At 47.7% G+C, this 16,704-nt stretch overlaps 1 protein-coding gene across 1 annotated transcript in view; it reads left to right on the top strand.

Annotated features, from left to right (window-relative positions):
• Positions 1-16,704, top strand: part of LOC130043362 (poliovirus receptor homolog) — a 216,961-nt gene that overhangs the window by 141,796 nt on the left and 58,461 nt on the right. The gene's annotated exons all lie outside the window — the stretch shown is intronic.

Below are 16,704 nucleotides of genomic sequence, written 5' to 3' on the forward strand. Positions count from 1 at the left end.
AAGTGGGGTCAGCTGGTCTCCCCCTCCGAGTGCGCCCCCTTGTGTCTCAGCTAGGTAAGGGTCTGAGAAGGTTTTGCAGCAAGTTGGGCTGGAGCGATAGCACAGAGGTAGGGCATTTGCCTTACAAGCCGCCAACATGGCTGACCCGAGTTCGATTCCTTCGCCCCTCTCGGAGAGCCCAGCAAGCTACCAAGGGTATTTCGCCGACACGGCAGAGCCTGGCAAGCTACCTGTGACCAAGAGTATTTCGCCGACACGGCAGAGCCTGGCAAGCTACCTGTGACATATTCGATATGCCAAACACAGTAACAACAAGTCTCATGATGGAGACGTTACTAGGCCCGCTTGAGCAAATTGATGAACAATGGAAGGACCGTGACCGTGATCCCTTTAGAGATTTATTCATGTGTCTCTGGCACAAGACCAGTAGGGATGAACCTATGTGTTGATGGAGGAGGTTTATGGGTGAAATCCATGTTTTGCATTGTTTGTCTGTGCTGGGTTGCCCTATTTTTATCTTTAGAGAATCATCCCTGTTTCCCAGAGGAGGAAAAGACAGTGAAACCAGCTTCCTCTGCCACCACCAAGCTGCTCCAAGCCTGTGTTGGGCTCCTTTTACACCCAGCCACCCAAGAACACAGGGGGGAGTGAGCACTAACTACCCTGTTGGTGTGCGTGTCCCCGAGAATCCACGGGTGATGGTGTGAGAGACACACTCCCCAGTCCCAGAAGTCAGAGAAACAGCAAAAGTGAGGTTCAGTGAAGGTGAGGCGTGTCCTGGCCTCTGGAAAGAACAGGTGAGGGCTGGATAGATCTTGGCTCAGGGAGCTTCTGGGAGTCTAAGGGCTGAGATGGGGGAACCTCTGGGACAGCCCTGACTGTGGGAGCACTCGGGAGTCCTCACTTTTTTTTTCTTTTTTGGTGTTACTCAGCAATGCTCAGGGCTTACTCCTGGCTCTGCACTCAGGAATTACTCCTGGCAGTGCTTGGGGGACCATATGGGATGCTGGGGATTGAAGCCGGATTGGCCACGTGCAAGGCAAACGTTCTACCCACTATACTATCACTTGGGCCCGTGCTCACTGTTCTCAATCCCTTTTTACTAACTAGAAAAAGAATCAGAGAGGCTCAGGAACCAGCCTGATGCCTCCCAGCAGAGTTCTTTGTCTCTTTCTCTTTCTTTCCTATTTTGTGTTTTTGTTTTCAGGCCATACTGTTGTGGGGTGAGAGAGTAGCCAACAAGTCTGGAGCACACTTGTTTGCCTAATTGAAGACAGAGTCTGCTGAATCTAAAAGTAGTGTTTCAGTACAAGGAACAGCTCCAACCTGAGTCTAGGCAGAGTTCTCATAAATTAGTATCTTATCCTGTTTGGCAACATCCATTGGCTGTTTTCCTGAGCAATGAGCATGATCTTAGTGATGTAGGCAGGCAGGGAGATAGGGAAGGCCTCTCCCTCAAGGCAATGGCAAGGCAATGGATTTCCTGGGAAATAACAATACCAGTACACCTGAGGTTGTAAAAACAACTTTATAGAAAATAGGAAATAAAGTCCGATAGGACTTTAAACTGGCCAGCAACAGACCCAGAAAAGACTGGACTCCCCTCTGACAGAAGCTCCAACAGATACTAAAGGCCAGGAAAGGCATTTCTTTTTTTCTCTTTGTCTGTCTCTCTGTCTGTCTGTCTCTCTCTTTATTGAATCACAATGAGATACAGTTACAAAGCTTTCATGTTTGAGTTTCAGTCATACAATGATCGAACACCTATCCGTCCACCAGTGCACATTTTCCACCATCAATGTCCCAGTATTCCCCATCCCAGCTCTCCCCCTGTCTCTATGACAGACCATTTCCCCCATTCTCTTTCTCTACTCTTGGGCATTATGGTTTGCAATATAGATACCAAGAGGCTATCATGCCTGGTCCTTTACTTTCAGCACACAACTCCTGTCCTGAACGTTCCCTCTAACCATCATTAACTTAGTGATTTCTTCTCTATTTCAGCTGTCTTCTCCCCCAGCCTCCCCCAGGCAGGCTTCCAACAATGGAGCAATATTGCTGGCCCTTGTGTCTACTATCCTTGGGTGTTAGTGTCATACTATGTTATTTTATATTCCACAAATGAGTGCAGTTCTTCTATTTCTGTCCCTCTCTTTCTGAATCATTTCACTTAACATGATACACTCCATGACCATCCGCTTATAAGCAAATTTTATGATTTCATCTTTCCTAACAGCTGCATAATATTCCGTTGTGTATATATACTAAAGTTTCTTTAACCAGTTGTCTATTCTTGGGAACGTGGGTTATTTCCAGTTTCTGGCTATTATGAACAGTGCTGCAATGTACATACAAGTGCAGATGTCAGTTTTTAAAAAAAATTTTATTAGTCTAGGACCCTGGGACGCTCACCATCCCTAAGCCTCTTCGTGTTTGTCCCCAACACTATGCCCAGTCTTCTTTCTCCCCCAGGTCAGTCAGTATTGGAACCCGGAACTCGGCTTTCTCTGCATACATGCCTCAGGAGTCCTCTAGGACTCTGGGACTCTCACCATCTCTGAGCTTCTTCCGGTTTATACCCAACTCTCTGCCCGGACTTCTTCCTCCCCCAGGTTATACTCCCCGCAAACCAGGTACCTCTAGGGGGTGTGGCCTCTTCAGAAGTGGTCGTGGATTCTGTAGAAGTGGGCGTGGCCTACTTTGGGCAGGCCAATGCTCACGTGGTCACAGGTAATGTAGTCATAACCAGAAATCTTGTGTAACATCTCAGTCTCCATACCTCCACACCAACATGAAGAAACAACACAAATCCCCACCATGAGGGGAGGACAATAAAAAGAGTTCAGAAGCCTCAGTAGGTGCTAGTCACCTAAGGGACCTCTCTGAGAAAGAATTCAGATATGAAGTAATGAAGATGTTCAATGAACTCAACAAAACAGTGTGACAGATATCCAGTAAATTAAAGGTGGACATGAAAGAAAGAATCGAAAAAATACGGGAAGAAATGAGAGCAGAAATTGGAAAGCTAAGCACAGAAATGTCATGAATAAAAGATTCAGTAGATCAAATAAAAAACTCACTCTGTGCCCTCAAAAGTAGAATGGCTACAGCTGAAGACAGAATCAGTGAGCTGGAAGATCAGCTGCACCAAGCCAACAGGCAATATAAAACAATGGCAAGAGACCTCAAAATAGCTCTAGAGCAAATCAGAGTCCTAGGAGATGATTCCTAGAGAAACAGCATTAGAATCATTGGAGTACCAGAAGGTCAGGGAAACAATCCAAATGAAAAAGCCACGGTTAAACAAATCATTGCTGAAAAGTTCTCAAAGCTGGACAACACCGACATTCAGATTCAAGGAGCCCAAAGGATGCCAGCTAAAAGGGACTCCAACAAAAAAACTCCAAGACATATCACAGTTAGAATGATGGATGCCGCGGATAGAGACACAATACTGCAAGCAGCAAGGTCAAAGAAGGAATCACATACAAAGGAGCACCCCTTAGATTCACAGCAGACCTATCAGAGGAAGCACTCCAAGCCCAAAGGCAATGGTGGGATATAGTGAAAAAACTCACTGAAATGAACGTAGTCATAACCAGAAATCTCGTGTAACATCTCAGTCTCCATACCTCCACACCAACATGAAGAAACAACACAAATCCCCACCATGAGGGGAGGACAATAAAAAGAGTCCAGAAGCCTCAGTAGGTGCTAGTCACCTAAGGGACCTCTCTGAGAAAGAATTCAGATATGAAGTAATCTGAATAAGTAATAATCTAAGTAAGAGTATTCTTCATCAAGAATACTCTATCCTGCTAAACTCTCACTCAAACTCGAAGGAATGGTACACTATTCTGTAGTAAAACAGCAGCTCAGGAACTTCATAGACTCAAAACCAAACCTAAAAGAAGAGCTAAAGGGGCTACTATGAGACATGACAAACCCTACAAGCACAACAGACCCTTACAGAAAGACGCCACAAAGCCCCATAACAATAATCTCTTTCAACGTCAATGGTCTAAATTCACCAATTAAGAGACACAGAGTTGCAAAATGAATTCAGAGACAGAACCCAACATTCTGCTGCCTACAAGAAACTCATTGAACAGTCAGAGCAAACACAGACTCAGAGTTAAAGGATGGAAAACAATCATGCAAGCAAACAGCTCCCTCAAAAAGCAGGAGTGGCCATACTAGTATCCGACAACATAAATATCAGGTTGAAAAAGATTAGAAGAAGGGGCTTTACTGCCGCCAACAGGTCAACCTGTGATGCAAGTGCATCAGCAGCCGGATGGCACATTCAGACTTCCAGATACCCCAAAATTGCTGCTGTGCCTTTGGCTAGATCCCAAAAACTTGGGGCCAAGTTTACCAAGAAAGTAAACGGCCAAAAGTTAGGTATGTGGGAGACACACCCACAAATCACCTCCGGCTCAGCTATATAATTGGAGACATTGACTCTCTGGTTCCTGATCGAATTGTTTAATGGCCATGATCTCAGAGACTCAGAAACAAATTTCAAAACCCAACGGATTTTGGCAGAAATGCATTCAATCCCTGCAGTAGGTTACAGGCACTGGGCCACCCCAGGTGGGAATAGGTTTCATACCTGGCCTGTTCCCCCTGGCGGTCCAGTGGCCACCATCCTCCAGAGGCCACTGGAAGTCAGGTTTGGACCCACAGTGATGAGACACATGGGGCCTAAAGGGATGGGGGTGGAGACGGCCCTTTCCTCCCCACCCCAACGAGACCCTGAGTCATTGCCCACAAACAGCCTCTATGGCTCCTGATCAAGCTGCTTAAAGGCCATGGTCCCAGAGACTCAGAAACAAATCTTGAAACCCAGTGGTTTTTGGCAGAAATGCGTCCGAACCCTGCAGTAGGTTACTGTTTCCGGCCCACCCAGGGGAGAAAGGGTGCTGTCCCTCTCCCTGCTCCCCCTAGGCGCTCAGTGGCCACCATCCACCAGAGGCCATTGGGCAGTCAGGTTTGGACCCACAGTGATGAAGAACGCAGGGCACAACGGAATGAGTGTGGAGCCGGCCCTTTCCCCCCACCCCAAGGAGACCCTGAGTCGCCGCCAAAGAATGGCCTCTCTGGCTCCTGATCAAGCCGTTTAATGGCCATGATACCAGAGACTCAGAAACAAATTGTGAAATCCATTGGCTTTTGGCAAAAATGCGTCCAGTCCCTGCAGTAGGTTACTGGCACTGGGCCATCTCAGGTGGGAAAAGCTTTCGTGTCTTGGCCTGTTCCACCTGGCGGCCCTGTGGCCGCCATCCTCCAGAGGCCACTGGACAGTCAGGTGTGGGCCCACAGTGATGAGACACGTGGGGGCTCACGGGATGGGGGTGGAGCCGGCCCTTTCCTTCCTGTCCCAACAAGACCCCGAGTCATCGCCCAGGAATGACTTCTCTGACTCCTGATCAGGCTACTTAACGGCCTGCTCCCCCTAGGTGGCTCGTTGACCACTATCCACTAGAGGCCATTGGACAGTCAGGTTTGGGCCCTCTGTGATGAGACACGCTCATGGGATAGGTGTGGGGCTGGCCCTTTCCTCCTCGTCCCAACAAGACCCCTAGTCGCCGCCCACAAACAGTCTTTCTGGCTCCTGATCAAGCTGCTTAACGGCCATGATCCTAGAGACTCAGGAACAAATCTCAGAACCCAGCAGCTTTTGGCAGAAATCCCTCCAGATTTCACAACCACAATCACAACTATCCTGTTATTCGTCGATTGCCTCGAGCAGGCCTCAGTAATGTCTCCTTCGTCCTAGCCCTGAAATTTTTTTAAAAAGTGCCATATTCATGACTCTTTCAGAGTTAGGAGAATGAGACCCATCATTGTTACTGGTATTTGGCATATTGGGTACGCCACGGGGAGTTTGCCAGACTCTCCCATGTGGGCAGGTTACATTAGGTAGCCTGCAAGTTTGTCCAAAGTAAGAATGAGATAAAAAGATATCTTCCAGGAGCTGGGTTTTATAGTCTCTGAGTCTTGGCCGTTGATGGGATTACATGGCACCAGGGGGCCAGTTGGTGGGTGTGACCCCCGCCTACTGGAATTTGGACGATCTGGGTGGAGGATGCTCAGCCCCGATCTGAGCAGGCTTGGAGATCTCAGCCCCGGGACCCGCATGCCTTTGTTCCTCTGCCGGTACCTTCATGCGTGTGGAGAGTGGTCTCAGCATGGTGGTGGCTGGTTCTGGAGGTCTTCACCTGCCGGAGCCCTGGTCGGGGGCGGTGGGGGGGAGGAAAACTCAACCCGCTCCCCTCCAAGGGGCCCCAGCGAGGACATCAGGCGCGGAGGCAGGAGACTCTGCACTAATGGGCATAATCACTACATACAAGCATATATACAGTAGACAATAGAAATATTTGCATACATCTATTTAAAAATATGTACAAAATGCTGGTCCTATGCCATTACCTCTCTGCGTGGTCCTCTACTTTAAAATCATCTGTTTCTTTTTTTTCTCCATTCATAATTTTTGAAACATAGGGGATTTGACAGAGCGCTTTCCATTTCTGGGGAGTCAAACACGTATGAAGCGTCTATCATCAGGATGTGCCCTGAAATCATTTGCCTCTGATTTTGTTTGTCCCATCCATTCTGAAAAGCAACAGAAGAAACTACAATTTCCCCCCTCAATCTGCTTCCCCGTAGCAGGGTGTATTCGATGGACTAAACTTTAATTTTCTGCTCTTTTTTTTTTAGGGGGTCATGGGCTAGAGCGATAGCACAGCAGGTAGGGCATTTGCCTTGCACACAGCCAACCCAGGTTCGATTCCCATCATCCCATATGGTTCCCTGAGCACCGCCAGGAGTAATCCCTGAGTGCAGAGCCAGGAATGACCCCTGTGCATCACTGGGTGTGACCCAAAACACACACACACACACACACACACACACACACACACACAAAAGAACACCATGACTGTTTCACCCTGCTTCCCGGGGGGGACGCGTGCCCCTGACAGGCAGCCCGCGGAACACTGCGGTGCCCGCCCGCCGTTGCGAGGCCCAAGGGGGGTCCGCGTTGCTGTGCGTGCAGCTCACCCCGCTTCCCTCCAGATTTAAGTGTTAAAATTTTGGAATTTCAAAATCTCGAGGCCACTACTGCAGCCATGCAACATCATATGTTATTCTTAACCAGTAATAGAAAACAAATGGTCTACTGTTGCCTTTTCAGCAGATCTTAGTGTTGGGGTAAAATCGCAAATAATAATGGTGGGTCTGGTGTCAAAATATTGAATGTGATCAAAGTAGAGAGAGAGAGAGAGTAATGTGGAAATCGTCTGCCCCACATTTAGGGGGAGAGTGTTGGATGGGGGTATGCTGGGGGTTTTGGTGGTGGAGAATGGACACTGATGAAGGTATGGGTGTTTCATTGTATGACTGAGACTTAAACCTGAAAGCTTTGTAACTGCTCTTACGGTGATTCTATAAACAAAATTATAAAAAATGAATAAAAAGTAAGGTGGAGTTCATGCCCAATTCAATCAGCTAATCGGTGGCTGAATAAATAGCAGTACTCCTACATTAAAAAATTTAAAAAATTAATAAATAAATAAATAATGAATGAATGAAATCTGACGTGATTTTTAGTACCAGTAGCCAGCATGAGAAAATGTCTGGGTCTCACCGAATACACATCTGACAAGGGGTTGATATCAAGGACATACAAAGTACTGGTTGAACTCCACAGGAAGAAAACATCCAACCCCATCAAAAAATGGGGCAATGAAATGAACAGAAACTTTCTCTAAGAAGAAATCCGAATGGCAAAAAAGCACATGAGAAAATGCTCTACATCATTAATCATCAGGGAGATGCAGATCAAAACCACAATGAGATACCATCTCACACCTCAGAGACTGGCCCACATTCAAAAGAACAAAAGCAACCGATGCTGGCGCGGATGTGGCGAGAAAGGGACACTCCTTCACTGTTGGTGGGAATGCCAACTAGTTCAGCCCTTTTGGAAAACAGTATGGACGTTTCTCAAAAAATTAGAAATTGAGCTCCCATTTGACCCAGCGATACCACTCCTGGGAATATATCCCAGAGAGGCAAAAATGTGTAGTCGAAGTGACATCTGCACTTGTTTGTTCATTGCAGCACTCTTTACAATAGCCAGAAACTGGAAGAAACCTGAGTGCCCAAGAACAGATGACTGGTTAAAGAAACTTTGGTACATCTACACAATGGAGTACTATGTAGCTCTTAGAAAAGATGAAGTCATGAAATTTACATACAAGTGGTACAATATGGAAAGTATCATGCTAAGCGAAGTGAGTCAGAAAGAGAGGGATAGACATAGAAAGATTGCATTCATCTGGGGGATATAAAGCAACAAAATATGAGATTAATACCTAAGAATAGCTGAGATCAACACCAGGAGGATTACTCCATAGCTTAGAGGCCAGCCGGGTATTCTAGGGGAAAGGGCAGTTCAGATAGAGAAGGGAGCACCAAATAAAGGGTGTTTGGAGGATCCTCCCAGGAGGGGAAATGCATGTTGAAAGTAGACTATGGACTGAACATGTTTGCCACTCAATGCCTCTTTTGCAGACCACAACACCCAAAAAGGAGAGAGAGAACAAAGGGGAATGCCTTGCCACAGGGGCAGGGTGGGAGGGGGGGGGTGGGGGGGATATTATCCATGGTGGTGGAAAATGGGCACTGGTGGAGGGATGGGTATCTGATCATTGTATGACCGAAACCCAAGCACAAAGATTTGTAAATCTACAACTGTACCTCATGGTGCTTCACTAATAAAAAAAAAAAAAAAAAAAAAAAAGAACTCCAGTAAAAAAAAAAAAAAAAAAAAGAAAATGTCCGGTTTCTCAGAGATGGATAGATAGTCCAGTGGTTAGTGAGCTTCACTTGCCAAGTGCTAACCAAGTTTCCATGACCAGGATCCCATATTGTCCCCAAGCACAGCCAGGAGTAAGTCCTGAATATAGACAGGTGTGACCCCAATCACTTCATCTGCCCCCACCTCCTAAAATAAAAAAAAGAAAGAAAGTGGCCTCTTCTCTTGAACCAGCACCAATTTCCTCCTCAGGCTACTGGGCTGGTCCCTTGGGGTGAGCTGTGGTGCAGCCGCAGAGCTGAGGAGAAAGCTGTGGGCAGAGGGGGAAGGTGTTTGGGGGATGAGTGAAAAATTCCTCCCACAGTTTGTAAGCTTTAGTTAGGCATCTATTTCCTGCAGCAGCAGTTGTCCCTGGGATTCTGCACAGAGAAAATCATGGGCAGGATTTTAGGACCCCGAGGGCGAAGGTGATTTCCGGCCACCTGCTCCAGTCCGATAGACCCCCCTAGCATGGCCCGGCTGCCCTCCTTGCTGGGTCGGACTCTGCTGCTGCCTCTGCTCTTACCGCCCTGGGCACCCACCAGAGCTGGTAAGTGACCCCTTCTCCTGCGCTCAGATCCTCAGGCTCCTGCAGGCTCCCAGCCCTGCACAGTGCTTGCCTCACCCCTGCAGCCCCACAGGCAGGATCAATGATCCCGCGGGGCCCCTGCAGCCATCAGGAAATCAGCAATTTCAGTCCCGTGGGCTCAGTCAATCAGCAGAAGGGGCACAGCTCCCCATTCCACTCTGCACCCAGACATCCGGCTCTGAGGTGCCCACTCGCAAGAATTCACTCAGCTGTGATCCCCTCACTGTGCCCCTCACCCCAATGTTCCAGGGACCAGGGTGACCGCTCCCAAATTAGCCTCAGCTCAAAACAGGGTGAGTCATTGACTCCCTAGAAAGGCTCCTCAGTGTCCCTATAAATGTTGGAGAGCAGAAGGGATGGACTGTCCTTGACTGAGAGGCCATCAGCCCATGTTCTCAGGTCCTGTTACTGGGGCTTAGGGTCCAGGCTGGGTCCAGGGTGCCTGAGCAGGTGCTGGGCACCAGGTGCTCTAAAGCCCAGGGCGTTCAAGACACTCAGAGCATCTTTTGAAGTTTGAAGGGGGTTCAGAGTCTTTCCCAGGGAAGTTCACACATGGGCTGTTTCTGGGCCCATCTCGCGAAGGGTCTTGTGTTCTTCCTCTCCTCTCCCTCCTCACACACTTCAAACACCGTCCTGATTTACAAAGTTGCATATGATGAATTGTTACAGGCATTCAATATTCCAATACAATTCTACCATCTCTCTTGCGGGGGGGGGGGGCGGGGGGCGCCAGACCAGTCTCCAGCCCGCGGAGGTGGCTCTAGGATCCGTAGGTGCACGGAAGGACCAACCGAATGAACACAAGACACAAGAGACATAACAGGACAGAGCAGACAGGACAGCAGACAGGATAGGACAGGACACAACAGAACTTTATTCAGGGCAGCAGGGGTTTGAATACCTATCAGTACAGGAAAAGCACAATGCAGTTACACAAAAAGGGTCGTGCCCATATGTGGTTAGGAAAGTTACAGAGTCTATAAGTTTGACATACCATGCATTACAAAAATTTATACCAAGTTAATCATTGTCAGTTACAGCCATGACAGATGTTTTCTCAGGATAACCGTACATAGCACAGGCTTTACCTGCTGAGGGTCACGTAGGTCAAGATAGCCATACCTAGCACAGACTTTACCTGCCAAAGGTCACGTAGGTCAAGATAACAATACCTAGCACAGGAACATAGGCCCTTGGTCAGTTAAAGGGCCAGCTTCCCACACTCTCTCACCTTCCCTCCAACATTGTATCCCACCAGTCAAGCCTGCCCCTGTAGCAAGCCCTCAGTAATTTCTTTTATATTGTGTGTTACCAATGAAGGGCTAACAGAATGATCAAAAACTATTTCTTAATAAGAAAATTAGTGAAAAAAATTTTTTTGCTTTTTATGTTACACCCTGTGATGCTCAGTGGTTGCTACTAACTCTGCACTCAGGAATTATTCCTGGTGGTGCTCAGGGGACCATATGGGATGATGGGATTCAAACCCGGGTTGACCGCAAGCAAGGCTAACGCCCAACCTGCAGTGCTATTGCTCCAGCCCCAGTGAAAATTTTTGTATCTCATCAAGCAGATATCAAGTCCTTGTCTGAGGTGTTATTATGATTCTGTTACAATTTCAGCTTCTCTGTTAATAGTTTTGTTATCCAGAATAGTTGACTTCTACTTTAAAGTAAAAAGTAAGTAAAGGCCCTCCCGTTGATCATCGATTTGCTCGAGCGGGCCCAGTAACGTCTCCATTGGAGACTTTGTTGTTACTGTGTCTGGCATATACAGCGGGTAGGGCATCTGCCTTGCACGCAGCCAACATGGCCGACCCAAGTTCGATTCCTCCGCCCCTCTCGGAGAGCCCGGCAAGCTACCGAGAGAATTCGATATGCCAGACTTCTACTTTACATCTCAACAAATCTGGTGAGCTGCTACTGGATTGTCACGGTTGCTGTGTTTGGATAGTACAGCAGTGAGCCTGTTTGTGGGCAAGATTGCAGGGGCTTCTGGAAGTATAGGGAGGTTGGGGGAGGTAGCCCTCTCCAGTTCCATAAGGACTGGGACTTTCAGCCAAAGGGACCCATGTACTTCAGGTTTTGCAGAATTAAGTTCATTGTGAGGCCCAGGAGTCCTGAGGTGATGGGTATGGAAGAGAGCAGCTGCTGGGATATTATTTGGATGTGCATTGCCCTGCCCCCTCCGAGTGTTATAGGTGGAAGGAGCAAGGCGCACATGGCAAAGTTTAAGTCAGCAATTGTGTATTAGCTAATCAGTGGCTGTTCTCTCTGCCCAGAATTTGAACAAGAGAGCAGATCCCCAAGATGTCTTCCAGAGCTTTTTATAGACGCCTTTCTCTTCTCATTCTTATGCTAAGTTAGCAGGGAAACCACATACAGAAACCAAAGATAAGCACTTAGCAAAGCAATCTATAGATTACAAAATTGGACTATTAGTAAGACAGTAAGTAAGCAATTCACTGATTAACATAGAGATCACCCCAAATAAGACACTAAAGATAAGATAGTTGAATACCATTAAAATAAAACAGAATCAAAACAGAATCACATAATAGTTAAACAACTGATTGATTCTGGGGCTAAAAAAAAAGCAGTAGGCCACCCTCTTTATTGATCCCCTAAGTCCTGCACTTGTTTTTATGCCATCCTGCCTCTCTGCCAAAAGATCACATATCCTGCTTTCCAGCCAAGTTCCCTTGCACATATCTTGCTTTTCTGCCATGTAAGTGCGCATCATCTTACCTGTCAAAGGGGTTCACATTCCAGGTACCAGGGTCAAAGACACTTTGCCTCTTTCTCAGGGAAGCAGGGTCAGTTGGTCTCCCACACGGAGAGTGCCTCTCACCCACACTGTTCCCCCACCCACTGTGTCTCAGCAAGGTAAGGGTCTGAGACGTTATCAGAGCTAGTTGATCCCTTTAGTGATTTATTTATGTGTCTCTGGAACAAGGCTGGTAAAGATGAGCCTATGTGTTGATGGACATTGTTTGTGGGTGCAACCCAGGTTTTGAGTTGTTTCTCTGTGCTGGGTCGCCCTATTTTTTTTTTGGCCAATCACCTTGTCATTTATTCTGGAATTTTTAAAAAAATTTTTTTAGTGAACCACCATGAGGTACAGTTGTAGACTTACGAATTTTTGTGCTTGGGCTTCAGTTACACAATGATCAAGTACCCATCCCTCCACCAGTGCCCATTTTCCACCACCACGGGTCCCAGTATCCCTCCCACCCCATTCCACCCTGCCTCTGTGGCAGGGCATTCCCTTTTGTTCTCTCTCTCCTTTTGGGTGTTGTGGTTTGCAAAAGAGGCATTGAGTGGCAATCATGTTTGGTCTATAGTCTACTTTCAGCATGCTTCTCCCATCCTGGGAGGATCCTCCCAACACCCTTTATTTGGTGCTCCCTTCTCTATCTGAGCTCCCTTTTCCCCTAGCATGTGTGGCTGGCATCCAAGCCATGGAGAAAAATTCCTGGTACTAATCTCGGCCACTTTTGGGTGTTAGTCTCCTATTTTGTTACTTTATGTTCCCCAGATGAATGCAATCTATCTATGTCTATCCCTCTCTTTCTGACTCATTTCACTTAACATGATACTTTCCATGTAGTACCACTTGTATGTAAATTTCATGACTTTGTCTTTTCTAACAGCTACATAGTATTCCATTGTGTAAATGTACCAGAGAAACATCCCTGTTTCTTAGAGGAAGAGAAAGTGAAACCAGCTTTCTCGGCCCCCACCAAGCTGCTCCAAGCCTGTGTTGGGCTCCTCTTACACCCAGGCCCCCAACAGCACAGGGGGAGTGAGCACTCACTGCCCTGTTGGTGGGCGTGTCCCCAGAATCCACGGGTGATGGTGTGAGAGACACACTCCCCAGTCCCAGAAGTCAGAGAAACGGCAAAAGTGAGGTGCAGTGAAGGTGAGGCGTGTCCTGGCCTCTGGAAAGAACAGGTATGGGCTGGAGGGATCTTGGCTCAGGGAGCTGCTGGGAGACTAAGGGCTGAGATGGTGGAACTCCTGGAACAGCCCTGACTGTGGGAGCACACGGGAATGCTCATCCCTTTTAACTAACTAGGAAAGGACCAGAGAGACCCAGGAACCAGCCTGCTGCCTCCCAGCAGAGCTCTCTTTCTACTTCTCTTTTTCTTTCTTTCTTTCTTTCTTTCTTTCTTTCTTTCTTTCTTTCTTATTTTACATTTCTGGTTTTGGGCCATACCGTTGTGGGGTGAGAGAGTAGTCAAGAAGTCTGGAGCACACCGGCTATTCCCAGGTTGTTCTCAAGGTTTCCTGCCCCTGGGTCCCTGCATCCCTGCAGTGTCCAACCTGTTTCTTGGTTCTTCTTTTGAGTAACTTGTGTTTTTTGCTAACTTTGGGTCATTTAGTCACAATACCTGGTGGAAATCAGGGCTTACTTCTGGCTTTCTAGTCAAGCATTATACCTGGCAGTGCTCAAGGGACCAAATGTGAAGCTGGGGGTTGAATCAGCCAGTTGCAAGGGAAATGCCCTAGTCCCACTAGTGCTCTGATCTCTGGAATTCTTGTTTGTTTGTTTTTGAGCAACACCCTAAAAACTCATGGGTTACTACTGGCTCTACACTCAGGAATTACCCCTGGCAGTCCCCAGGGAGCCATATGGAATGATGTGCATCAATATTGGGTCAGCCAGGTGCAAGGAAAGTGGCCTCCCTGCTCTACTGTCTATCTCTCCATCCACACATCTTTCTTTCTTTCTTTCTTTCTTTCTTTCTTTCTTTCTTTCTTTCTTTCGCAACATCCAGCAATTCTCAAGTGTTGCTCCTGGCTCTCTACTCAGAGATCACTCTTGGTGAGCCCAGGGGACCATATGGGATGCTGGGAATTGAACCTGGGTCAGTCAAGCATCAATGCAAGCACTCAACCCTCTGGATTAGTTCTGGTCCCCCACATGGAACTTTTTTACTGCAATTATTTTTACATAATTTAAAATGTAGGAAAGTTGGTTATATAAAGTCTGGTCACATGCACCCAAGTACACGGATGTGGTCCCCTTACCCACCCTGCCCCAGCTAACTAACCCTCTACCGCACACTCTCTATCCTGTTGACTTCCCTGGGCTCTCCCCATCATAATCTAGGTCCTGGGATCTGCAACCCCTCAGCATAGCCCCTCTACACTTCCCTATTCTCCCACAGGAGCCAGGAAGGTGGTCGTGCTGGCACCCATCGAAAGGCGTTGCCGACTGGGCCGCACCGTGATCCTGCCATGTCACCTGCAGCCTCTGGAGTCTGAAATGCAGTGGGTGACTCAGATCAGGTGGAAGCGGCTGAACCCTCTGGGGTACTCCAGAATTGTGGCCGAATTCCACTGGGAGCGGGGCCCCAGCATCTCGGAGCCCGACCGTTTGGAGTTCAAGGCCGCCAGGTTGGGTGCAGACCTGCTGGATGCCTCGCTGACGATTCGTAAGCTGAGCCTTGAGGATGAAGCCAACTACACCTGCGAAATCCACATCAGCACATCCCAGATGGGGAGTGCGCATACCTGGCTCCGTGTGTTCTGTGAGTGCAAGGGGTAGGGGTCCCGGTAGGGCGTGATAGTGGGCGGGGCTTGTTGGAGGGGTGGGACTTAGCAGGTAGGTAGGGGAGGGAAGGACTCAGAGAATGAAGGGGCGGGAGGAGACCCAAGGAGGTAAAACAACAATGGTGGGGCTGGAGATGCACATAGGTCCTTGTGGGTCGGGAGAGAGTAGATTGTTCAGTTCTTGCAGAGGATCTTGGTGACTTTTGTGGGTGCTGGTGGGGGAGGGGAGCATTTGTTGGTTTGGTTTTTGCCTGGGCTGGGGCAGTTATTCGAGCCAGGCTGGATACCTGGAGTAACTTTTCCCAAGGCCCTGAGTTTATCCAGGACAAAGGCTGAGAGCTGAGATGCGCATGCTCAGTTCCTGCCTCAAAAATAGTGACAGCAGCACTGCTATGACCCCACCACCTACACCAGCACACCCACCCTCATTGTCTACACCTGGGCCAACAACACCCCCATTACATCAAGACTTTTCTATACCTGGGTCACCACCACTACTGTCCTTTCGCTGCTGCCTCCAACTTTTTTTTAAATAAACCCACTGTGAGATATAGTTGAGAAGCTTTCATGTTTGAGTTTCAATCATACAATGATCAAACACCCATCCCTCAGTGCACATTATCCACCTGCCTCTATGGCAGATAATTTCTCCCATACTCTCTACTTTTAAGCATTATGGTTTGCTCAAATTTTCCCACCACCATTCAAGCCTGCCAGGGGCAGATGCTAGAAAATTTACTTTCTATTGCTTATTATAAATATTGTGAGAAGGCACGTGACGGCTTTTGCGACATCATGCTTCTGAAATTCGAAAATTGTAAATTGTTGGGCTCCAAAGACATCTCTGTAGGGAGCTGATCCATTTTGAGATTCATTCGGGAGTCTCTGGATCAAGGCCACTAACGCGCTGAGATGGTGGCTGGAGGCAGATCGTGGGTGTAATAGCCAGGACCCAAGCAGGAGAGACGGGAAGGGACAACCCATATCCGCTGCCACCATGGGTCTCTCCAACTTCTTGCATCACAGATACTCCTATTCCCTGTTGCCTCCCCAACTGCCATCTACACTAACTCCCACACTGTCTACACCTGCACCTTCAGCAGAGTCCACACACACTGCCTCAACTACTCTCTGCCCTGGGCTGTCCACTCTGGCACCCTGCTGCCCCCATCTGCTCAGCTCCTAGCCCATTCCTGCGCCCCTTTCTAGCATCTCCACTAGCGCTTTCCAACCCTGTCCACAGACTGGTGCTGATTCACAGAAATTTTCTGCTGGGCACAGGAAAATTCACTAGGACTTGTCAGTAGCATTTGGTTTACTGCTTGGTTTCTGCTTATTTCTAAGTTAAATAAATATAGAGTTTTATTATGATAAGAGATTAAGAACAAATACACAAAATATAATGTTTTTTAATTTCTTCTTTAGCAATTGGTAAAATATTTCTATTTTCACTGGTCTGTAGGTGCAAAAGTGTTTAAAACCACTTCCCCACATTGGTCACTGGGCCACACTGCACTATCCACTGTGTACACAGTGGTCTTGGCCAAAGCTAGGGGACTTCTCATTATTCCCTGTTTCATCTACACTCACTGATGAGACCCTGACTCCATGCACACCCTTCATATCTTGCCCTGTCTACACTGACCCTACAGGGGAAGGGTCTACACTGTCCCCCTCTTTACTGATCTCACTGC

Source organism: Sorex fumeus, unplaced genomic scaffold (assembly GCF_029834395.1).
Source record: "Sorex fumeus unplaced genomic scaffold, SorFum_2.1 ptg000122l, whole genome shotgun sequence".
Lineage (NCBI taxonomy): Eukaryota > Metazoa > Chordata > Mammalia > Eulipotyphla > Soricidae > Sorex > Sorex fumeus.